Raw genomic sequence first — 24,247 nt, forward strand, 5'->3', positions numbered from 1 at the left:
TCCCTAGTTTTGGAGAAAATATTCTGAAAACTGTGTGAAGATAGCATATATTAATACATAAAAGATAACATTTTGTGATGGCCACATCATTACATAGCCTGGCATTTATAGGATTTGAGTACAAGGTCATCATCATCACAGAACTACTGCTCTCAAGAATGGGAAACAGCAACCAACCTCAAAAGTACAAACATTTCTGGAAGAGCAGGGGGCTCCGTTTTCAGAGCACAGGTGTGCATCAGTAAAGCACCACAAGTCATATCAGCTGAAAACCCCAGCCCTGGACTAGCCCTTTGCTCCAGACCGAACTGGAGGGTTCACAGCCAAAGCGCTGCGGGAGCCCAGGAGGGATACAAGCTGTGGACAGGCAGCAGTGGCTCTGGTCACGGGCTGAAGTTAGCAATCTCAGCACACCTAGCAAGGCAGCCCAGCTGACATGCAAAAACATCCAGCCACAAAACAGCTATCTTCATTTTTCAGCACTGTCACGTTGGCATTTTTTAGCTTTTAAGTGTGTTACAAGAGGCAGGCGTGCCCACCACCAGCACCCTGTGTTGCAGCCAGTTTCACCTCCTCTGCATCCTACTCTAAAGCTGTTCCCCGGGTATTCAGGCTAACCCAGAGTGAGCAGACACCCTCCAGCTCACCTGGTCCAGCCAGTTTAATACCTGGGGTCAATCTGACAACATTCAGGTGAGGAGTCATGAGCTCTCCTCTGCACAAAGGGCATACACAGGAGGGTGAGGACTGTAACCTTGGGTTGTTCAGGTCATGGCACATCCTTCTTCCTTTCATAAACCACGCTGGTAACCTTCTTCACCATCCTCCTGCAAACCACTGTAAGGGTCTCCTTGTTAGAAAGTGAAAAATGTATGAAAAACATAAGCATTTTTAATTTAACTCTGCACAGCGCTCAGATGTCTGCAGACTGCTTAGCAATGTCCACAAAAATTCAGGACCCCTCCAGCAAATCCAACTTATTTCCCAGGCTAAAAGTACCCGCTGCACTAGTGCGGCACCACAGAAGCAGCGGAGGCACTTCATTGCTGAGCAGGACACACGGACATCATCTAAAGAGCTTTTAAAAGAACAAGAGCTTTCCGAATCACCAGCAGAATTCGTAGGCCTTCCCTCCAACCACAACACTATATAAATACGCACTTCCAAAAATCATGCCTTTGTGTCTGTGCTTCAAATTCTGACCTCCAGCTGTCACTGTCAAGACGCTTAAGTTAACTGGTCTTCCCCTACAGGATTTCACTCCATTTGGTTGCTCCTTTACGGCCACCAGGTAGAAGACAACTCCTCTTTAAATACTATGCTGCCATTTTCTCTGTTGTGCTGCAATCTTCCCAGCTCTGAAGACCTGTTTAATCCAGAGAATGAATTTGATCCATTTAAAAAAACAATTATGAAAGAAATTTTCATTCATTCAGGAGAAACTTGAGAATCAAGTAATTAGCTAAATGTACCAATCCCCTTCACCCTCCACAATAAATACACAACGTGGATTACAGTGTCAGGTGTGGGTCACCGATATCCAGTTTCTGTAATATTATAGCACACTTTGAACTGCATGAGCTTAATAACATACTGCTGGACAGCAGAATGACTCACACGTCAAGCCTCTTTGAAGCTTCTAAGAGCTTAAAGATAAACAAGGAAGAAGCACCAAGAAAAGCGTTCACAGTACACGGAGGCATTGGGTTTCTTCACTCTCCTATTCCTATTAGTCTCTAATTGCAGACTTATTATTGCAGCTCACCCAAAGGACTTCAAACATATTCTGCAGCTTCAGTGGGTTGCTGATCCCAGAACAAGTTTTACATCATTTTTCTCCCATTAGAAAATACTGATAAAGATAACTGGCAGATTCAGATTTAGGCAATGACTAGAGAGGGGAAATTGTGGGGAAAGACCCTGACAGGACATGTATGTGCCAGTCTTCATCTTGCTAACTAGTTATTACTCAGGGCTGATGTTTGTCACAATTTCCACAAACTATGTGGGGACTGCTCAAAATTCTCCTTCAGCTCAGGCTCCTGTGCTCTCTGGGCAGCATATCAAGCTGGTCTGCCACGTTGGCCTACCTTTGTAACTCTTCCCAAAGATATGGGAAGTGTGTAGTAAGTAGTGTGTAATAAAAAGCTTAAACTATACTACATGATTCTGCAGCGTGGAGGGTTTGTAGGGTTTGTAGGGTTTGTTGCTGGGGTGTTTTCAGACTGCCAGTCATAGATGAGGCAGTCCAAATGGAAGTGTCGGTGAACTTCAGGATAAATTCTTAATAAGCATCCTTGCTTTAGGGAACTTTGATATCCCTTTTATACAAACTAAGAAAAACTGATAAATGCTGAAGTATCAGGATGCCAGAACAGTGATTAAAATCCTCTCTCGTAAGATCTTAAATGCTGCTTCTGGAAAAGGGTCTCTGTTGGGAGAATGTATGGTTTGCTTCCTTCCAGAACTTCATGTTTCTTATAGGAATTAAATATTTTATATCATCAAAGCAAATTAAACTACCCTAAAAATATCATCTTCCCCAAGGTATCACTCTGTAATAGTTAAGTTTTACTTCCCAAAGGACAGATGGGTTGATAGAAGCTTTACTGCTGAATAAGCACAACAGAAATCAGCAAACACAACAAAGGCTTATTGCAACATTTCTTTTTGTCTCATAAATGCAAATGCTGACATCACCTGACCCTTTCTTTCCTGACTCACTCCTTGTAATATTTTGAATGTCACGTGGCAGAAATTTCTCATTTTTGCTTATTTTAAATGCTTTTAACTTATCATATGATTTTTCTCTACTGTCAAGCTCTCTTGCTGCTTAAATTGCTGATAGATATCACAACGTGTCTTGTGTTGGCTTTCTTCCTGCTGGGGATTTCCTTATTCTAACAAAACCGTTATTTTTGTGAAGCACAACCTGGTCACATGTAGGAAGTGGTGGTGTTTGTTCTCGTCCCTAAAGAAGAAAGTGAAGCACAAGTGACAGTCCTGGTTGCAACCACAGCATAAAAACTACCAATCTAATCACGTGCACCTGGCGAGATGGACGTGTGAGAGCACAGATACAGTCAAAAATAAAATTATCAGTTAAGTAATTATGCCCCAAGACAAATCAATCCTGAACAGTCTCAATAACTGCAGCTCAAAGCAGCGGGGAAGATACATGCTCAGCCAATATAGCAAGTTCACCAAGCATTTTGATCAGGTCTGTTCAAAATGCTGTGTTTCTTAGGTCTTTAAGTTGACTGAGCCCTTAAGAGATCATTACAATGATCCAGCTGGATGGATCCACGGGCGGCAGCAGCCACACGTCCGCTGTAGATGGAAAAGAGAAGAGGAATCCTCTTTGGATGAGGGGGTATCCATTCTAACCCATCACCACCAGAAACTTTCCTGAATAACTGATGCAATCAGGCTGCTATGGCTAACAGCCATGGAAATAACAGCACTCCTCAGAATAAAACTTTGCTAAAAATCCAGTCAATGGGTATCAGATACACCGAAACCCATTATCATTTTCCACACTGCCTGCAGACTCAAAGCTCAGATGGTTAGGGCAAGCCGGTCAGCACCCAGGGTTATAACTACGGAAGCTCTGGTGATCCTTGGTTGGTCAAAATAATTCTGCAATGTCCAGAAACATGCTAGTGGTCACCACTGTCATCGTCTAAGAACATTGGCAAGACAGTGCTATAAGCAGAGGTAGGATCTTTTATGAGAGTTTGGACATATACCTGGAGAAACAGAACAAATAAATAAACTCCCAGTTTCATAGTCAGTTAAATTGCTGGGATTGTAAATGCCAAAGCTGCATTTTTTCCAAGCAGACTTGTTAGTAGAATAAAGAATATTTAACCCAAAAAGCTTGCCTTGGATAAGGAGTTCCCCGGCTCTGAAGAGCCTGGAGAACATGGAAGAATCAATTTGAAATAAAACCATTGCTTTTACCCATATATTATAATGTAACACATTGAGAGGGCTAGCTGCTCTCTTCCTGGCCAGCAGGCCAAAGAGATCTTCCTTCCAAATCCACCTGTGATTACCAGTGAAACAGCAGTCAGAAGGTCAGTCAGAAGGCTTAGTTTCTGTGCAAGGATTTGTGTGTCAAGCAGTACTCCATGAAATCCCCCAAAGGGGCATTTTGGCTATAAAACCCGTGACTCTGGGAGGTGGAAGGACCACGTAAGCCAGCTACCCGGTTGCTTTCCCCATCATCTTCATGGCAGCCCCCACCTTTACAGATGGGAGACAAGGGGCTTTGATCTTACCCCGAATTTCCCCTCCTGGCTGCCCACCAGCCCTGCTGATTCAGCCCCACGTAGCTTTACAGCGACCAGTCCTCACTGTGACCCACCAAATGTAAGGAAGCCTTAAATCCTCAGGCAGCAGACCGACTCGTGTCCCAGTCATCACATGCAGGCCTCAATATTTCACATCTGGAGACACGTAAGGACACTTTGGGCTGTGTTCCTCCACACCATGAGAGATGAGGCTATCTGGCTGTTCTCAGCGCGAGTATGATGGCAATGACACCGCGCACTGATGGGACTGTTTATATGTGTGGATGCCCAGTGTGTCACTGGCTCTGGTATTACCAGAATGCTCCACAGCACACGAGGCCCACAGCTACGTATTTCATAGCTATTTCCCTTCTCCCTGTAAACAAACCCTAGCACGCAACTTCTAGCCTTGCTTTTGAATGCCTCCTGAGTAGAATTTAATTTCTTCTGGGAAGAAGCACACCGCTCCTGGGGAAACAAAGCCTAACCCTCTAGGAAGGCAGCTGAAGATCTCGTCAAACGGGTACCAAAGTCATGACTAACCCAAACCCACACGGCCCCATTATGCAATTAAAATGGCCAGGCTAATGGAGTGCCCCGAGTTATAACCCCGTGAGTGCTGCAGCAAGGTAGGCCAGCAGCTAGGCCCCGGGGGAAAGGAGGGACAGCAACGTGAACGCCAGGAGCCTGCTGACTGGAGGGTCAGGGTGTGCTGCTCTTCCTTGGCTCGGCAGGAAAATGGAGGCTTTGTTGTAGGAAGGAGAAAGACACCTGTTCTGCCATGAAGTACAAAATACCTCCAAGTGAGTGTGCCCTCCGAGACAACTCTCCGGCAGAGAAGAAAGGGAGAGCGAGGAGTAATTTTCTCAAGCCACAAAACCTTTAACAGGAATTTCTTCATACCACTCGGCACAAAAAGCCAACGCCAAAAGCAAACGGCATTCTCTTTCTAAATACAACAGTTGCCGTAACAAAATCATTCTTGGTTTATTTGTTCTTAAACAAATGAAACTCGTCAACTCGCACGCTGCCGAAGCACTCTGTGGCAATCCATCGTGTCAGTCACAAACGCTGCTTTCACAAAGATGCTGGAGCAAAAAGAAATGCCTTTCAAAGTGATTGAGCCCTTCCGCTTGGGCCAGACCCACAGGGTCATGCTGCGTAAAGGTCTGAGCAAGGTTCAGGTCTCCCGATGAATGTACCTCTCCTGGGTCACGTCCTGAGGGAGGCATCTGAAATAACCTGTGCGGAAGGGCCAGCAGCCAGCAAACCCTGCCAGCCCACAGACACCTACCTGCACGACACCAACCCCAAGACAAAACCTGTTCAAAGAAAGGCTTTTGGTAGAAGAGAACAAGCAAGGATCGATATTATTTACACAACCATCCCCCAAGTAGTGAAGGAGCACATAGAGCTGGAAGCGAGCACAGGGTAAGCAAAGAGGTTGGCAGACAGAGCACGGGCTACTGGCTTCTTTAGCACACACTCTGTGGAAAACATGACCAGCAAAGGCCAAGAGGAAATTGCTTTCTGGGACTAGAAAACCTCTGGGACCAGAAACCCTTCAGGCACTTAAGGTTTCTGTGAAGACTTACCACTAATTAGACCTCAAGAAGAGAAATATCATTTTGAAGTTCTCTAAGTTGAATGAGAATCACTCAAGTAACACAGTGGGAAGTGCAGGACCGTTTGCAATGTTTTTCTTGCATTTTGTTCTCTTAAGTCTCCCGACAATCCCCCTGTCCTGCAGAAACTCAGACAAGTAGGATTCGGATAAGTAAATTTATGTGTATATATATAATATAGTGTTCAGTGTCTTTGTGGATGCTCACTAGATATTGTACTTACTCTTTAGCTGCTGCCCAAGAAAAAGGAGGACCAGCTGCTGGTCAAGTGTCATGACACCAGCCTCATACAGACATCTGGGTCCCCCTGGACAGCCCCTGAATGGCCCCAGTCACCTGTGTCAAGGCAATGTGGTGCCACATGCATGAAGATCCCTACACACTGCAGCCTCTCCCACCACGAGGCTCGGTCTCCGTGCTCGGACTGTCACAGGGGGTCTTGGCTCTGAGGTCTCTCTGCAGTCCCTCCTCTTGTTCTTCCCCTCCTGCAGGGGCTTGACTTCAAAAGCCCAAAGAGCCGCTGACCACGGCTGTGAACATGTTGGAGCTTCTGCTGAGGAGCAGAGCGTGGTGACAGCCTTTGTGCTCAAGTTCTGTGACCACTCATGCAGACACTACTGAGATGACAAGCTTTTATTTTTGCTTCCTTGTTTCCCAATGTCTCTCTGTATGCAAATCGTGAATGTTTCATAACCATATAAATTAATCAAGGGGATTTTTTTTTATTTTTTTTGTTCCAAGCCGGGGAAGGCTCATTAAAAGCATTTCTATTCTTAAACACTGTGCAGATTTAGCAAGCAATATTACAAATACACAGGCCCGGTGCCAAATAGCATGCATCATACTTGTACATGTAGTTCTCTTTAACTACGTTTTTGTTTGTTTGTTTTTAAGAACAAGCAAATATAGCACGATTTGCTGCTCTACCCCAAGAGTTATTCTGCCAACAAGTCAGAAAATTCTTAGAGGACACAAAGCTGTGCTTTCCTCTTAGTATTTTTAGTAACAGAAAAACAAAGCAAGTTGCTGAGTTAGTTTCTTCAGATAATAAAAAGATACAAAATGTCTAACAAGTGGAAAAAATAATCACAATATCCTAAATTAACCAGATCCTGCATTTATCTACTTACAAAAAACAAAAGCCTATGCACACTACGCACCACATGCATGGAAGTAAGACCCATGTGATACATTGCAGAGACATGATGCACTGCATTTGTCACCTTTCCTATCCTACCTGTCAACTCCCGGGAGGCAAGGAAAGCTTCCTCCAGCAGTCTGTGCTGCTGAGCAGATGCTCAGTGCCTTCTTTGGGATTAATATTTAAAAATAACAATACAAAACACCATCACCGCCAAAAAAAAAAAAAGAAAAACACACACACACACAAAATGCCAGAGAAGTGTTTCCTTCTTTCATATGAATAAATTATAAAACTGAATGATAAAAGCAAAGGTTTCAGTTGCCTGAAATTATGGTAATGGGGAAAAGTACTGAGCAAAAATTGACTGAAATGGGGCTGCAAGCATGATTCAGCTCTTTACTGTCAGAAGTGCCCAACTTTTATACCAGTGCTCTTGACAGGAATGTTTTATTGCACAAGATCAGAGGAATAGCAGAATAACAGGTGAAGCAAGCATATTTGGCAGGGCAGGTGCAGCCCTTGGGTGAGCAGGAATGCTGCTGTGTGCAGGGGGAATAGGCAGCAGGGGAAAAGACGGAAGCAGCAAGAAGTGCTGCAGGGTTGCTCAGCTGGGAACAGGACGCAGGAAACTTCAAAGCAGCACCTGCCATGATCGTCTCTGGGTAGGAAAAGCTGTTTTTTAAGAGTGTCACGTGCAGCAGCAGCATGAGCTGTGTAGAAGTGTCTAGGAACGTCACCTTTGCCCTTACTATGATCTGGTCCTCACCCACACAGCGCTACTACCTTACACCATGTCACCGGTCCCAGCTGGATGGTGACAGTTCTCCAAGAGCATTCACATCACGTTTTTATCAGCTGATGATTCAGTGCTCCATCCCTTCCCGTGCCTGAGAATTATTCTGTTTGAGCAAACAGCCAAGAAGTTTGTGCTCTGTACTGCACGTTGCTTCGGAAAGGAGACCCCAGAACGCTCAGAGCCTGCAGCTGAGCACCTCTCTGCTGGTGTCGGACCCCAGCACTGCCCCTGTGCTGCATGTGGATGTACAGAGCTGTGTCCAGGTGCTGCCTTGAGAAGAGCTGCTCTTCATTAGCTAACGTGGAAACACACAACTGAAAACTTCTAAGTGTATGAAAGGTCAAAGGGAGAGGCCTTGAAGAGTAAGGGCAATGTTTACCCAGCTCTGCCTGCGAGGCAGGGAATGGGGGAAAAACAGAACCTGAAGGGCTGCTGGGATGGGATCCAGGCAACGTTTCATCAAACACTGTGGTGGTTCTGCTGCAGCTTTCTACCGGGCTAACCCTGACTGACTGAAGCATAAGCACATCTTTAAAGAGAAAAATGAGAAAAAGAAAAATGCAGCATGGAAATCAATTACTATCTTATGGAGCTGTAAGAATTATTGCAGCAGGTTCTGTCCCTGAGTTTTAAACACCTGAGTTTAGGAAGGAGTATCTGCTAGCTGACAAATATTGTTTTTCAACAGTGAAGAGGCATTAATCATTAATTCCAGCAGCCCAGCAAATAACTGCAGTTAGGCCATATAAACAGACATAAATGAAATAGGAGCTATGACACCCATGTAATTTATAATGGGTTTTCCACTTCTCTGAACATTAGGAGCTATCTTATTAAACAAATATTTTTTTTTGGTCTATGTTTAAAGTCTGTTGTTTTCCTTTTATTTCACAAATTCTTTGGGACCAATGACTGCCTGTATGCCTGTGTCTGTGCAGCTTCTACCACAGGGCACAAGTAAATGAATAAGGTTTCTAGGTGCTACTCTCTTCTAATTACAGTAGGCATCGGAGAGGTTATGTTGTGAGTAATTTAGTAATAATATTTGCAGAACATATTTCTGCTTTAAAAAAAAAGGAAGCATTTTATTTCCGCAAATAAAATTTAGAGTCATAGTAGTCTATAATAAAGCTCACGTATACTATAAGCCCTTAGAAGTATGTTCATACAAGTAAGGTACACCGATATAAGATCTTCAAATTGAAATTCATTAAAGATAAATCCTGCATAGACTAGGAATAAAATATCCATCATAAACAACACGCTTCTGGATTTCAAACCACAAGTGTTACTCTCATTTTCTACACCTAGAAGACACCAGTATTTCAGTTTTTCTGTGGGATGGCGTGTTCAGCTTGTGTCACTCAGGCTTTTCCTGCATTACTTTTGGTTTCAGTTTCCCCCCGTAGGTACAGGAAGAATGTTCCCTCTACCCCAAGATCCTGCCCATCTGACACACAAGTGGCAGACACAAACCCAGGCTACTGCTCCCCTCCTGCGATGCCCAAGGAAGGGACCAGACATGGGGCGAGCGGGGACGTGGCCGTGGGCCAGGCGGGGATCCCGAGCACGGGCCGGACCCTAACCCTCCATGGCGCCACTCTGTGCTCTGTGTGCCATCAGAATTTGGCAGCATGGCCCCAGCACGGTCCCACAGCAGAAGTGTCACACACCTGGGGGGCTGTGAGGATGCCGGGCCAGCTTGGCGGGTGTGGGACAAGAAGCAGGGAGGCAGCCACCCATCCCTCCATCCACAGGTCACCGTGCCCAGCTCCGGTGCCTGCCCATGGCAGAAGCCAGCAGCACGAAGGCTGCTGTTGGCACCTCCTTCCTTTTACAGGTTTTATGCTGTTTTAAGCGTATCACCACCAGCTCGCTTCCCACGCTCCCCCAAATCCTCAGCGCTTTCGGCAGCACGCGATGAGGAGCAAAAACAAGGCCGTCTCCGGATTAACACAAAGAGAAATACGATGCATTCAAAATTCATTATAATGCATTATAATGCATGAATACATATACATACAGCATATATTTATGTAACACGTAATTCTGTGCACAGAGGATCTGTATGACACAGCGCCCAGCTGCCCGGCGCTGCACCCTCACCTCGGGGGGCGCAGCGACCCGCCCCCCCCCCGCCAGCAAGCCTCGGTAACGCACCCTGGGTCTGTCTGTCCGTCAGTCTGTCGGTCTGTCGGTCTGTCTGTCCGTCTGTCAGTCCCTGTGTCCGTCTTCACAGCCACCGCAGCCGGAGCCGCCCCTAGGCCGGGCGGTGCCTTGCGCGTCAGCGGCACCGGGGCCCGGCCCCCGGCCCTGTCCCTGTCCCTGTCCCTGTCCCCGCCCGGCCGCCGCCGTCACCTGGGGCCCGTCCCCTCGGCAGGAGGCAGGGACGGGGACACCCGCCCCGAAAATGAGCGAAAAAAAGGTAAAATTGGGACTGCCGGGGAGCTCCCTGCGCAGGCGTGGAGAGGGGGCCTGCGGGAGCTGGGCTGCGGCGTGTAAAGAAAGGTGCTCTGGGGGCCTTTTAGCTAAGGGGTTAAAAGTAATGGTAATTGGGACAGATAAACCCAATTTTACACACACACACACACACATATATATACATCTTTTTGAGGAGGAATGAAGTCTCTCCTGAATGTTTATTCCCTCAGGAAATCAAACTATCAATCATTTTTTTGTGTTTTCACTTTTTTTTTTTTTTTTTCACCCCAATCACGTCTTTGAGAGCTAGATGTTATCATTTGAAGAGTTCTTTCTTTATTTTATTTTTTTAATGCTTGATATTGTGTGAAATACTGGAGATGGGCCTGGAAACAGCACTGTGACTTCATGCCCCATCTCTGCAATAGCCCGTCCTTGGGTAGTGCAGTCAGGTTTCTAAAAAGGAGCTTAAGGTAGTTCAGTTTGGCTTCTAAAAACTACTCTAATGAGCCTAGGGGAATTGGGAAATGATGGTCTCTTGCTGCTAATGATTAACACGTCTTTTCTTTTTTTCCCCAGTTCCTCCACCCGCTAACACAGGGAAGGCCTTGGAGCTCCTGGACGTGTTTCCCGACGTGCGCAGGGAGAGCAGATCTGCAGGCAGCATCTTCCCTGTGAATCGGCAGTCCTGGAAAACGCTCCTGGGTGCTGGAGCAGTGCTGTGCACCTCTGGCCTATGCCAATTTCCAGGGACGTCTGGGGACTTAGCGTGGCTCAGCAGCCAGTCCCGATATACAGCTTGTTTGGACCTCTGTCCTGGAGCAGAACCAAGATTAGTGAACTGGACAGGAGCTGTGTCAGAGCAGCTGCCCTCTGTTACCAGAGAATAGCTCTGCTCACGTACAATTTACTGCTGTAAAGGGAAGCAAAAACAAAGTACAAAGAGGGCCTTTGAGCCCCTGTTATTGTCAGGAGGAATTCTCTGAATGAGTAGGCCAGGAAGGTAAAGCTAAGGTTCTTTCTGTGAGCTGAATTTATTTTAAGAGTAATGAATAAAAGCACCTTAGGAAAATACCATCTACTTAGAGTAGAAGGTATTACTTTTCTGTTACAACAAGTAGTAAGGGTTTCTACTTCCGAAGTGCTGAAACACTCTTCTTATCTATGTACTGTTAAAGAATCACCAAAGAATCTGAGCAACTTCTCTGATTTTTAAAAAGGAGAAGTGATTTGAATATATGCTTACTTCATTCCTAAATACTGAAAAACATAGAATATTGTCTTTTTATGTAATCTATGGGTTGATTTTTCCCATAAGATACGAAAATATGAAGCAAGTTCTGGGATTAAATAAAAATTATTAATTTGTCTTGCAGCAGAATACCCCAAACTTTATTGGATAAGAGCCATTATGCAAAACAGTACAGAACCGTGTAGAGATCAATATGAACAACAACTTATTCATAATGATGAAGTACAGATTATTCCAGAAGTGTTACATAAAAGTGTCTGCAGTGACCTTTTTGGTCTGAAACATTTGTCACTTTTGGTTTGACAATGAACCAATAAACCATTTTGGTTCCGAGAAATGATTGACAAAGAAAGGCCAGATAGAAAAGACAGAAGTGAAAAAGGAAGACCAAGGCTAGCTGGCAATCAAATAGCTTTCTGCAGGATTGCTAGTATAAACTAGTTTTCAGAAGGCAAGTTCCTGTTACACTTTAACATAATAAAAATGATTATCAATGAGATTTATAAATCTCTCCATTATTTCAATACATTTGTGAAATAATGCTGCCTCTAAACCACACAATTTTGCTAGCAAAAAATCCCAATTAGATACAGTCACATGTAGCAACAGAAGATGTACAAGCAAGAGTTCTTAATGAAAAAGGAAAAAAAATAATTATGATAGGGAACACATGTCTCTTTCAGAGTTCTGTTCAAGCTTCTGAACTGTTTGTTTATACCATTTCAGTGCTCAATTCCTTTTTAAGGCTTTTTTGTTGTTGTTGTTGTGTCCCCTTTCTGTGTCATATTGCATTACCTCTTTCCATAAGGGTATGGTGAGCAGATACTTTCCAGGAAAGAAAGGAGATTGGAAAACATCAGATCTTACCAAGACGACTGTTTGCGGTGAGCAGCAGAGCATGCATGTAAAAGGACCGGCTGCTGATCATCATAACATCTACATTTTGTGGTTCTGAAGTGGAAGATCTGTCCAAGACCTCCTGAATTAATTTCTTCAGAGAAGTGTGTTCTTTTGTGGGGAGATCTACTTAATTCATTTTGTAGCTTAATTTGGTCAATATACCCACAACATTTTCCTAATCTCAGTCATCTGCACTGAAATTTCCTATTTTATGTTCTGTTCTCTACTTTTTCATGGATGACTGGGGCCATATGCTCCAACTCCTTTCCATTCTTCCTCTTGCCAGCAAAACAGGCTCTCAGTTTGCATTGAGCTCTATAATGCTGTCTGGTGAGAGATCCAGAGGGACCCACTGGATATTGCTCAAAGCATCTACCTCAGGGGAAACAGCTATCAATTCAACAAGCAAAATTTGGGATAATTGCAGCAGAAAAAAATAAAAATAAAAATCTATTAGTATAAAATATAGCATCCTAGGAAAACACCAGGAAAGTCTGAGAAAACAGGAGGGAAAACAGAAAAAAAAAAAAGACCAAAAGGACTGGGAAAAGAGAATATACTGTGGAAAGGGATAGAAATTAGAGGGGTGGAGTCTAAACTGGGTGTAAATAAGGGAAAGTGATGACTTAGGCTAGTTCTGTTGCCAGTTCCGAATTTGCATAGAGGAAATAACTGTACGTTTTCTGTGAAGTTCTCATGCTATTTTTGTCCCGACTGTTTTCACACCAGTGGTGGTGTGCCATGACATGATTTCCACCAAGGTTTCTCTGACAGCTTCCCAGGGATGCAGCTCTGGTGCTGGTGTGAACGGTGGAGGCTTGCTACTGACATTATCTAACCCGCTGATCTGAGGGGATTTCTCTTTCTACACCTACAGCTTCTTAATGCTGTAATACATCAATTCCAGTTACTGAAGCATAAGATATTTTTCTCCCTGCTTCAGCCAAGCAAGAGGGACTTGATTCTACAATAGCTCTTAAAATCTGCACTTACAATAAATAGTAGTACAATAAAGTACTACTCTGCTATCGTGACATCAGTTCAACTTATTTCAGATTAAAACTGTGACACCCATTGCCTAAGAAGGGCAAACCTGTATGCATCTATGTTAGCACTTTATTTCAGTTCAATTACATAGTTTTGAAGCAAATTAGGTTGACCTCCTCTCCTCCTCTTTGTCCTGTCTGGTGGAGCATCCCCAGGACACACAGAGGAAACGTTTCACCTGCAATATAGCAGGAAGCTGTGCTCCAGCCACAAATGGAGCAGCCGAGAAACACAAACCCGACCAAGCAAGGACAGCATGGAGGCTGCTCTCCTGCTCAAATTAGGGTGCAGTGCAGAGCTCTTCCTGTGGTGCCATCCCACGTGCTAACACAGTGATTAAAACACAATGATGCTAGCCCCATGTTTATGGCCTCAGCTATTTCCCTAGGCTGGGGTGAAGCTCGACACCCAGAAGATGCTGCAGGACTGCTTGGATCCAGACTGCTTGATCACATTATGAAAAAAATAATTTCAGATCCAAAACAAAATTCTTGAGTGCACCAGATACCCTTCCTTGAACTAGAGCTGCAGTTTTAAAAGATGCTTGGTGTCTCCGTGTTGTGGGAGGTGTAAGGATTAAGAGAAGAGTGAGAAGAAAGAAAGGAGCTCTTCCAATATTTCCTGTTATTTGTTTGTGTTCTATGGTGGAAAACAATTTTCCCCTCACAATGTTGTCATTTTGTATTTGGCAAGCATTGATTTTTTTTTATTTATTCATTTTTTTTTAGCTTGTTTGCAGTAAAGCATGAAATGAACACATTTGCTGGTGCTAGTGATTTTTAGCCCTTTTCTATGTGTATATATAACAGTAAGCAATCGAATAAATTGAAATAGTTGTATCCAAGAACACAGCATTCCTTCAAGCAGGTTGGACAGATGCGCTGATACCTAAAGTTGCTGGAGGATTGAAACCCTTAGCCTTGGGTTTTATGTGAGCAAAACTAAGGGAGTTTTTGATGAAAACAGAACAAGCAAATTAGTACACTGGAAATGTTAATGCCATTAATGTAGTAGATTTAAACTTGATTTTCTGAGTGCAGTGCTCTCATACTCGGCAGCATCTGCTAAGTTTGCAGTCTCAAAGGTGCCTGCCATAGGAAAACAAGGTCTGCTCAAGCAAAATTGGGTCAGACGGAGGGAGGAAGGGATAGAGGGAGGAAGAGAGAGAGAGTATTATTAGCATTCACATGGAACATGAGGAAGGACTGTTTATTGTGTTTTAATTTTTCCCCCTTAAATAGTTCCAATTTTCTGTATTATATCTCATGTGAAGACAAGCTAAAATGGAAGGCCTCTCTGTTTCTAGAGTGAGCAGGAAGAAAGGTATCAAACGAGAAGAACAATTAGTGAAAACTACACACTGCCTTTTCAACTCCAGCAGAAACCAAATGCTTTATTAAAAACTGAAAACCATCAAAAAGAGCTACGATCCATTGCCATCCTTGCTGTTGCAAAGAGTTAGCTGGCCAAACTGCAAGTCTTGCATGGCATTCTGAAGTACAAATAAGCCAGCGTGAAATAAACAAGAATATTTTTAAAGGGACTCCTCCTTCACACATTTGATAGCAGCAGAGGAATACAGGCTTCCTTTTCCCTTCTCCCCTCTACCTTTGTTTCCTACAAGGTGTTTGTTGTTTCCTCGCTTTATTTCTGGCCAATTTGGGTTCTGTTTGCTTTTGTTTTTCTAGGTCAGGTTTAACAGATTAACACAGAGTCATTATATTTATTTGCACAGATTCACCAGGCTGACAAAATCAGCACCCAGGGCAAATGCCTGAGCCACAAAATATACAGCCTGCAAATCCTGCTCAATACTTAGGACCATTTCAGAGCAGATGATAATAGTGTAAAACAGTGGCTTGCTGGAAGAGTCTCAGGTGCTGTTTTTCCATCGGTAGTTTCTTTCTGGTTCTTCGCTGGCTTCTGAAACAGATGGGTATGGTGGTTGTTCAGTAGTCCCCCAGCCTCCGCGGTCAGGGCAGATACAAACATCTCCTTCAGACGTTTCAGGTTGAGTACAATTTAATTTATCCTCTGAAAACATCTGGGTTCCAGTGTCTGTAAAGGCAGCCAAGGGCAATTTTGTACCTCAAGAGGGAGGCATCTGGGTCAGACTGTCTGTAAATTATAGTTGTTTTTTTTTTTTTTTTCTTTTGGCCATTGGCCATTTGGTAAGCACAGAAACTGTGTGGCATGTGAAAGGCATACGGACTACTCTTCACTCCCCACCATCATTCTGATACGTTCATGAAAAGTGGTGGAACAAGAACAAACTTGCAATTTTACCAGTCCAAAGACTCTCAGTTAGTAGAATCATAGAATCATAGAATATCCTGAGTTGGAAGGGACCCTTAAGGATCATCAAGTCCAACTCTTGACACCGCACAGGTCTACCCAAGTTCAGACCATGTGACTAAGTGCACAGTCCAATCTCTTCTTAAATTCAGTCAGGCTCGGTGCAGTGACCACTTCCCTGGGGAGCCTGTTCCAGTGTGCAACCACTCTCTCTGTGAAGAACCCTTTCCTGATGTCCAGCCTAAACTTCCCCTGCCTCAGCTTAACTCCATTCCCGCGGGTCCTGTCGCTGGTGTTAATGGAGAAAAGGTCTCCTGCCTCTCGACACCCCCTTACGAGGAAGTTGTAGACTGCGATGAGGTCTCCCCTCAGCCTCCTCTTCTCCAGGCTGAACAGGCCCAGTGCCCTCAGCCGTTCCTCGTACGTCTTCCCCTCCAGGCCTTTCACCATCTTCGTAGCCCTCCTCTGGACACTCTCCAACAGTTTCATGTCCTTTTTATACTGTGGTGCCCAGAACTGCACACAGTACTCGAGGTGAGGCCGCACCAGCGCAGAGTAGAGCGGGACAATCACCTCCCTCGACCTACTAGCGATGCCGTGCTTGATGCACCCCAGGACACGGTTGGCCCTCCTGGCTGCCAGGGCACACTGCCGGCTCATATTCAACTTGTTGTCTACCACGACCCCCAGATCCCTCTCTTCTAGGCTGCTCTCCAGCGTCTCATCGCCCAGTCTGTACGTGCAGCCAGGGTTTCCCCGTCCCAGGTGCAGGACCCGGCACTTGCTCTTATTGAACTTCATGCGGTTGGCGATCGCCCAGCTCTCCAACCTATCCAGATCCCTCTGCAAGGCCTTTCCACCCTCATTCGAGTCCACAACTCCTCCAAGTTTGGTGTCATCAGCAAACTTGCTCAAAATGCCTTCTATTCCTACATCCAGATCGTTTATAAAAATATTGAAAAGTACCGGCCCTAAAATGGAGCCTTGAGGGACCCCACTGGTGACCGCCCGCCAGCCTGACGCAGCCCCATTCACCATAACCCTTTGGGCCCTGCCCGTTAGCCAATTGCTCACCCATCGTATGATGTTTTTATTTAGCTGTATGCTGGACATTTTGTCCAGTAGGATCCTATGGGAAACCGTGTCAAAAGCCTTGCTGAAGTCCAAAAAAATCACATCAGCTGGTTTCCCTTGGTCCACCATACGGGTGATCTTATCATAAAAGGAAATCAGGTTAGTTAGGCAGGACCTACCCTTCACAAACCCATGCTGGCTGGGACCAATGACTGCTTTGTCCCCCAGGTGCGCCTCAATACGTTCGAGAACCATCTTCTCCATGATTTTACCAGGCACTGACGTGAGACTGACAGGCCTGTAATTGCTAGGGTCTTCTTTCTGACCCTTCTTGAAAATCGGCACAACATTTGCCAGCTTCCAGTCTACCGGGACCTCTCCAGACTCCCAGGATCGTTGAAAAATAATTGAGAGAGGTTCCGCGATGACGTCCGCCAGCTCCTTCAGCACCCGGGGATGAATCCCATCCGGACCCATGGACTTGTAGGGATCCAGGTGGAGTAGCAGATCCCGCACACGTTCAGGGTCGGTCGGGAGTTTGTCATCCCCACCGTCCCGGTCCTGCAGCTCGGGGCACCCTGGGTCCCGAAGCCCATCATCGGCATTGAAGACAGAGGCAAAGAAGGCGTTAAGCGTCTCTGCTTTGCCTATGTCATCGTCTGTGAGAAGACCTTCCCTGTCAAGGAGCGGCCCTACGTATTCTTTAGTTCTCCTTTTTCCATTCACATATCTAAAAAAACCCTTTTTATTTTCTCTCACAGACACAGCCAGCTTCAACTCTAGGTGTGCTTTAGCCACACGAATTTTCTTCCTACAGACACGAGCAGCATCCCTGTATTCTTTCCATGTCACCCGGCCCTCCTTCCAGTAGCGAAACACTCTCTGTTTCCGCCTAATCTCCATAAGAATGTTCCTGGTCAGCCACGACGGCCTCCTGCCCCGCCTGCCTGACTTGCGATATTTAGGAATGGCCTGATCTTGTGCTTCTAGGAGGCATCGCTTAAAGAGTGACCAGCACTGGTGGACATCAAGGCCTTCAAGAGCAGCTTCCCAGGGGACCTTGCTGACTAGTTCCCCGAGCAGCCTGAAGTCCGCCTTCCCCATATCTAGGGATGAGGTTTTGGTGGCACTTTTCCTTCTGTCACCGTAAATTTTGAACTCAACCACTTCATGGTCGCTATGACCGAGGCGGCCACCAATCACCACATCTCCCACCAGACCCTCTCTGTTTTGGACTCTGTAAGTCCATTTCCTCTATTTGTATTCTGGTTTTTCTTTTGATGCAAAGAAAATCCCCATGCACCATTTATTTATTTATTCCACATCTGAAAAACGATGACAAGATTACCCATCCTTTATCAGCCTTAGAGGGAGACCTGTTCTGAGCAGATTGTGCATGTGTACTTCTAAACGAGCATCTGTTTCATTTGGCAGATTAACCTACAGTTTTCACCACACCGCAGAAGCCTGTGCAGAAACCTCACCCAGAGCCAGAGGAACAGAGGTGGGGCTGCCCCGCTGCCATGACTTCTGCTGTAGTCTTCCAGGCAGTGTCCATGCAATGACTTGCTAAGAAAACTTCTTGTTGCCCACAGGAAAAAGGAGTTGAGAGTAACTAGCAAGGGGAACCAGGGGAAGCCTGAAGGGAAGCACTAAAAAGGCAGGAGGAATGAGTGGTTTTGAGAGGCATTTGGTTGATGGTTTTTATCAGAGATGAGCACAGACAGGAGGAACCAAGTTGGCAGCGAATATTTTAAGAGAAGCTGTAGCAAGGTGGCTACAAATGAAGATTAAGAACAGCAAGGTAATTAGGAGAAGCAGGTTTGGAAAGACAAAGACCTAGTGGGCCTGGTATTATTGACAGAACGGTGGTGTTACTGGGCAAGTGACCACTTTTCATAACAGCTGAAGCATGTATGCTTGTTCTAGTCACACACTGAGAAGAAAGAATATTTCCCACTGGTACTTTGACTGCAAAGGGTCAGGACTTAAACCTGTGTTGAATATCCAGCAGCTGAACAGTTACCACACATCAGCTGAGTTACAATAACTGGTGCTGGTTCATGTAAATGCCATATCATACTGTCTAATTCAGCAGGCAACAAGAAGGATTTAAGTGACTGCTATCATCTTGCATTCCCTTGCTTTGCGATCATAGTTTGTGGGCAGCTTCCACAGCTCAAGGAGCAGATTCCCGCTACTTTGCAGGAATTCTCGTGCCATTATCTTCCCTTAGCCCCATCACATGGTCTACATGGACTTATGCTCTTGTACCTGTCATTCAGGGGGCTAACCAGAATAAACCAGAATATAACCAGAATAAATACACTGGTGCAATTCCTGTTAATAATGTATTATGCTCTTTTAAAGCTATTGCAAATTAGTATAACTCACCCTGTCCTTAGCACAGATATAAGCTTATCTAGTGCCAACTTAATGAAGTCTTTGACAAGGCTGTATTATTTTAAACATAACTCTGTAGTTAGAAAGGTACTACTCTCATATGGGGGTACCACTCTCAATTGTAGGCAAACTGTATTTTTGGTTCATCTCAAGGGGTCTCGTTTAGTCTCTCAGCAGTTAGTCAAGTGTATCAGGTATCTTCTGCTCAGCACGGCAGGCTTCACCCTGCTTCTTAACCATGTACTCTGCACATTTCAAAGGAGTGCATCCATTGCCTTAAAGGCACTGCACTGAATAAATGCCATTTTTTTTCAAGTCTGTATGGAATAAGCAGTTACGCTCACTTAATATTTAAACTTGTGATAAAATTTACATCAATCGCACTAGTATATTTGAAATGGTGTTTTGATTGTCCCATAAACAGACAGAAAACACATTCTAGGGTGCAAGTGGTGCCGAACTACTGTTGCTTCTTGGCAATCAGCAGACTCAACTTTGTGAGCTGCCTGGTTGACTTGCAGCAGTATCTCAGCACCCCAAGCAGCTTCTGGCTAGCTATTACCTCGTCATGAAGCCATGCATTCAATGGGTCGATTTCCTTCACTTTGTAAATTTACAATGAAGGAGCAGTGCACTTTGTGCTACTTTGCATTGATCTATATAAGGTGGTTACTGTGAAACGATCTCAAGTGGGGAATTCAAAGCCCAGCAGGCACTGTGCACCAGTTCCTCACACAGATGCACTTGTTTGACATGACGGATGCCTTTGTTTGCTTTTAACATATTTCACTTCTCATGTGTATTAAGTGAAACCACACAAATGCATACTTATGGCAAAAAAAAGTGCTCCCCCAGGGAAGTGTTGCAGAATAGATCTTCTGCTGTACCTGGTCTGAGCTATTTCTTGTACAGGCAAGTCCTAGGGTGCACATCGTGGCTTTGTCTGCTCTTAATGACTTTAATGGGAGGTTTATTCATTATGTTGTGTGGCCAAATAAGCTAAGGCCAAAGACTCTGTGACAGATGTGTTACTTAATTAGATATGCTTTCAAGTAATTGAGGGACTCTTCAGTTTCTGCTTATGCCTAAATTACTTTTTTTCTGATCCCAAATTTCAATATATATATATTTTTTAGTTTTTTAATTACCTTGTAATCACCAGTATGGATATCAGGGGAACTTTTGTGGTGGAAAGAGTGGTAAGAATTTCCTAGTCAAATTGCTACAAAACCCTTTGGTCTGGCCTTAGGATTAGCTGGCACAGTAATGTGAGTAAGGAGGATTGCAATGCCTCCTGTCTTCAATCAGCCTGCGGCAGGGGATTCCCTTGTGCACTTGCTACAATTTCAAATAAATATTTCCATGCTGCTCTGTGCCGTTCTCACTTCATTAGCGCAATTAAGCAAGGAAATAAGTCTTGTTGCATGGATTTTTTTCCCCATAAAGTTGCTGTATTCAAAATAGAGGCAGGCAGTGAGCAGTCTGTACTGCTGTAATTCAGCAGTTTCAGATAGCAAGTAACACAGAGGACGATAAGAAAGAGTGAGAGGCCTTCAATTGTTTGAATTTCATGTCTCCACTACTACAAAGTATCTCTTGAGTTTGTAATTGTGTCTTTGAAATGTTCTCCAGTACCGCTAGATTTATGTGCATACATTGTCCTCCACAAATTCAAGTTTTAGTACTGCCTTTAACTTCAGTTTTGCCTTTGTAATGCACTGCCTAACAAATCAAATTGCCTCTTAAAAAAAAGCAAAAAAAAAAAAAGCTTATCTTTATTTTAAGAGAAGCTAATATCTATCATTTGAAAGAGGGACTAGGAATTGAGCCTGCAATGGTCTCAGCATTGTAGCATTTTTGTAACAATGTTAAGACATGAGGAATGTTCCATGTGTCTTCTTTCCACCTAACATCCCCAGCATATGCCATAACCATTCCATCCAAATGGGTAAAGCTCCCTTTGCTCTGCGCATCGTTTTTCTTCAGCCACTTTGCTGCATCCCCAGCCTTGCATCAGCAGGTCAGCTCTGAGTCCACTCCAGTATTTACCAGTGGTATTGCAAAAGGATGGGGAGTGTTTCAGTCAGAACTGTTCCAAGCGCTATTTTAGCACGAGAACTTTCTTGGAAAGAGAGCGATTTATCAATGTGAAATCTTTCAGCCAGTTTGGAATACCTGCATTGTACGGAGGCAACATTAGATGCCAAGGGAGCAAGTAGTAAGTTGGATCTCTTAGGACATCACACCACCACCAATGTGGATACCAGCCATGAAAGTGGCAGCAGGAATGTAGCCATGGTTGTCACAAAAACCACCCTGAGCAGCTGTTATTTCTCACAAGAATTATTGGTGGGGTAAGCTCTTCCATTACAGCATCTTCTCTCTGCTAAGGGTTTGTAACATTTACTAATGTTACATCTTTATTCAAGTTTCAAAATGCTGCTGTATTTAAATGTTACCATTTAGTCATTGCTCATCCTAACAATACATTTGGAAACTTCAGCATGGATGTTGCATGTCTGCCACGGGATAAAGAAAACCAGCGTCTCTTTATTCCAACCTTGAACCATAACTAAGCAGTTAATATTGAGCGCATAATACGACCCTTTATTCCCTAGGCCCAGTTACTTCCCTCTAAACGAACACAACATCCTCTTAATGGAGGCACAAATCTTCACGACAGGAGCTCCAACTGCTGATCTACTGGCAGAAAACTGATTAGTAAGCAGTGAGCAGGGTTAGGTTCCTGAAGGGGGGCATCAGTGCCTGGAACCACCTTGAGGGAAGTTGCTGTTCACCTCTGAAATTCTCAGGGCACTGCTTCCCATTCCATTTTTGATACTCATGTCCCAAGAGGAGCATCACGAGGAGAAGGCCCTACAGAAATATCCACTTGCACAATCCCTCTTCTCCAATGGCTGTCGTACGCAAGCAGGTGTGCTTGGAGAGCTCCTGTGGTTCCCCATCATGGGTTCCTGGGTTCCTCGGGGTCTCCCCAGCCAGCACAGGTGCAGGCACCCCACCTGCTGGAGAGGACAGGGTGCAGGCAGATGCCCGGCTCAGCCTGGAGTGCCACCTATTGAATCACCACACGGTTACACGCTTAAATCCAGACACTGCATCTTGAACCACTCCACAAATCAGCGTCTCATTCAAAAAAAGATATGCTTAACTATTTTTTTCCTAATCTGAGGGGATAGCATACATTTTCTGAGCAGTGATCTGCAAAATACTGACAGCCTGTGACAAAACAACAGAATTTCAAAGGGCAGCCCGTGAATTCTGCAGATATGCAATCTCCCAAATATATACATATATATTGAAATCTAAGGCCTACAGTGTATTATTTTATTAAAGCAAATCTTTGAACACCTCCACCCGGCTTGTTAATACTATAGTTATTAAGATTGGAGTGGCACCCAGGCGAATGGAAGTGTTTCACCTGGCTTTTGGTCAGAAATGTTGCATCTTGCCTAGACTACCAGGGCTCAATGCTGGAAGAAGCAAATGGTTTCAGTTCTTTGGGTTCTCAATATATTTGGTGTAAGCAGCATTTTGCGGATCTAGGATAACCAACAACACAATTAATTCCCTGCTTTTTGATTGTTATTTTAAAAGGTTGGGAAGTATTTCAAGCATTCTTTGTATTTCAGATATTAAAGAAAAAAATTACCTGTCTCATTCTGTCTGAGTTTCAGTATTAGGTCTTTTCTACATGTAGACAAAATGTTCTGATTGTTGACCAAGGCTCAGTGCTTTTGGATGAAGACCTGGAAGCAAAAATACATACACAACTCTGTGCAGAACAGGGCACCTGAAGGAAACCATTTTGGGGAGGGAGGAATGAGATCCAGAAGCTAACGATGCCTCCCCTGCTCCAGAAAATGGGAGTGATTGGTACATTCAATAAAGAAAAGAAAACTAACCCTGCCTTCCAGTACAATACCCAGAAGGGCTATCTTTTCACCAGGTAAAAATTCTTTTGCAGACAGTGCAATGAATTTAAGTACTTGACCACTTACTTAAACCATCATCTAATTAAAAAAAATCATTGCAATAAGTTATTGCATTCTCCAACACCACGCCATCAACACCAGCATCTTTAGACCTCGGAATATGAGCTCCCAACGGGATGGTGCCATCTGGAGCACTGGGAATCATATCTGATTCTCTCACCAGGTTAATAAATCCCACAGCACCTTCCAAGGAAGAAAAGCACCCTTCCTTTTTGTATGGGGGTAGATCAATTGCAGGCTCTTTCTCTGAGCCTGCAATTGATCTTTCTTTTTTGCATGTACTGCTTTTAAACTATTGTCCAGGTTTCAGAAAGGACAGAGTTAATTTTCTTCCTAGTAGCTGGTAGGGTGCTACATTTTGGCTTAGGATGAGAAGAGTGCTGATAATATGCTGATGTGTTAATTGTTGCAGAGCAGTGCTTACACCAAGCCAAGGACATTTCAGCTTCTCACTCTGTCCTGCCAACGGGTAGGCTGGGGGTGCAGCAGGAGCTGGGAGGGGACAGACCCAGGACAGCTGACCCAAACTGGCCAAAGGGGTATTCCATACTTTATGGCATCATGCTAAACAATATATAGGGGTGGCTGGCCATGGTGGGGGTGCCGGACTGCTCAGGGTTAGGCTGGGCATTGGTCAGCGGGTGGTGAGCTGACAAGTGATGCATTGCGCACCACTTGTTTTGTGCATGTTATTATTCTTAGCACTATTATCATCATTATTGTTACTATTATTATTTTTGTCTTAATAAACTGTCATTATCTCAACTCACGGGCTTCACTTTCCCGTTTCTCTCCCCCATCCCAGAGAGGGAGGGGGGAGGGTGAGCGAACAGCTGTGTGGTGGTTAGCTGCCGGCTGGGTTAAACCCCAACCACCATCTACCACTTATTTGAAATACGAGCCCAGAATGCTTTGATAGAAGTCCCTGAGATGGATTTTGGAGATGTTTTCCATTTGAACTTCAAAAAGCTCTGATGTT

The 24,247-nt window shown here is 44.5% G+C and overlaps 1 protein-coding gene and 1 long non-coding RNA gene across 2 annotated transcripts in view; one reads left to right on the top strand and one right to left on the bottom strand.

Moving 5' to 3' along the window:
* Window positions 1-10,164, bottom strand: part of SNX10 (sorting nexin 10) — a 36,453-nt gene extending 26,289 nt beyond the window's left edge. Inside the window, exon 1 of the mRNA XM_027450965.3 lies at window positions 10,021-10,164. The gene's annotated coding sequence lies outside the window, so the exon portion shown is untranslated. The remainder of the gene's footprint in view (window positions 1-10,020) is intronic.
* Window positions 10,147-12,030, top strand: LOC119715911 (uncharacterized). The gene is made up of 2 exons (XR_005263408.2): window positions 10,147-10,285; window positions 10,861-12,030. It is a non-coding gene; the product is annotated as an uncharacterized lncRNA (long non-coding RNA).
* The last annotated feature ends 12,217 nt before the right edge of the window (window positions 12,031-24,247 follow it).

The sequence above is a fragment of the Anas platyrhynchos genome, chromosome 2, assembly GCF_047663525.1.
Source record: "Anas platyrhynchos isolate ZD024472 breed Pekin duck chromosome 2, IASCAAS_PekinDuck_T2T, whole genome shotgun sequence".
Lineage (NCBI taxonomy): Eukaryota > Metazoa > Chordata > Aves > Anseriformes > Anatidae > Anas > Anas platyrhynchos.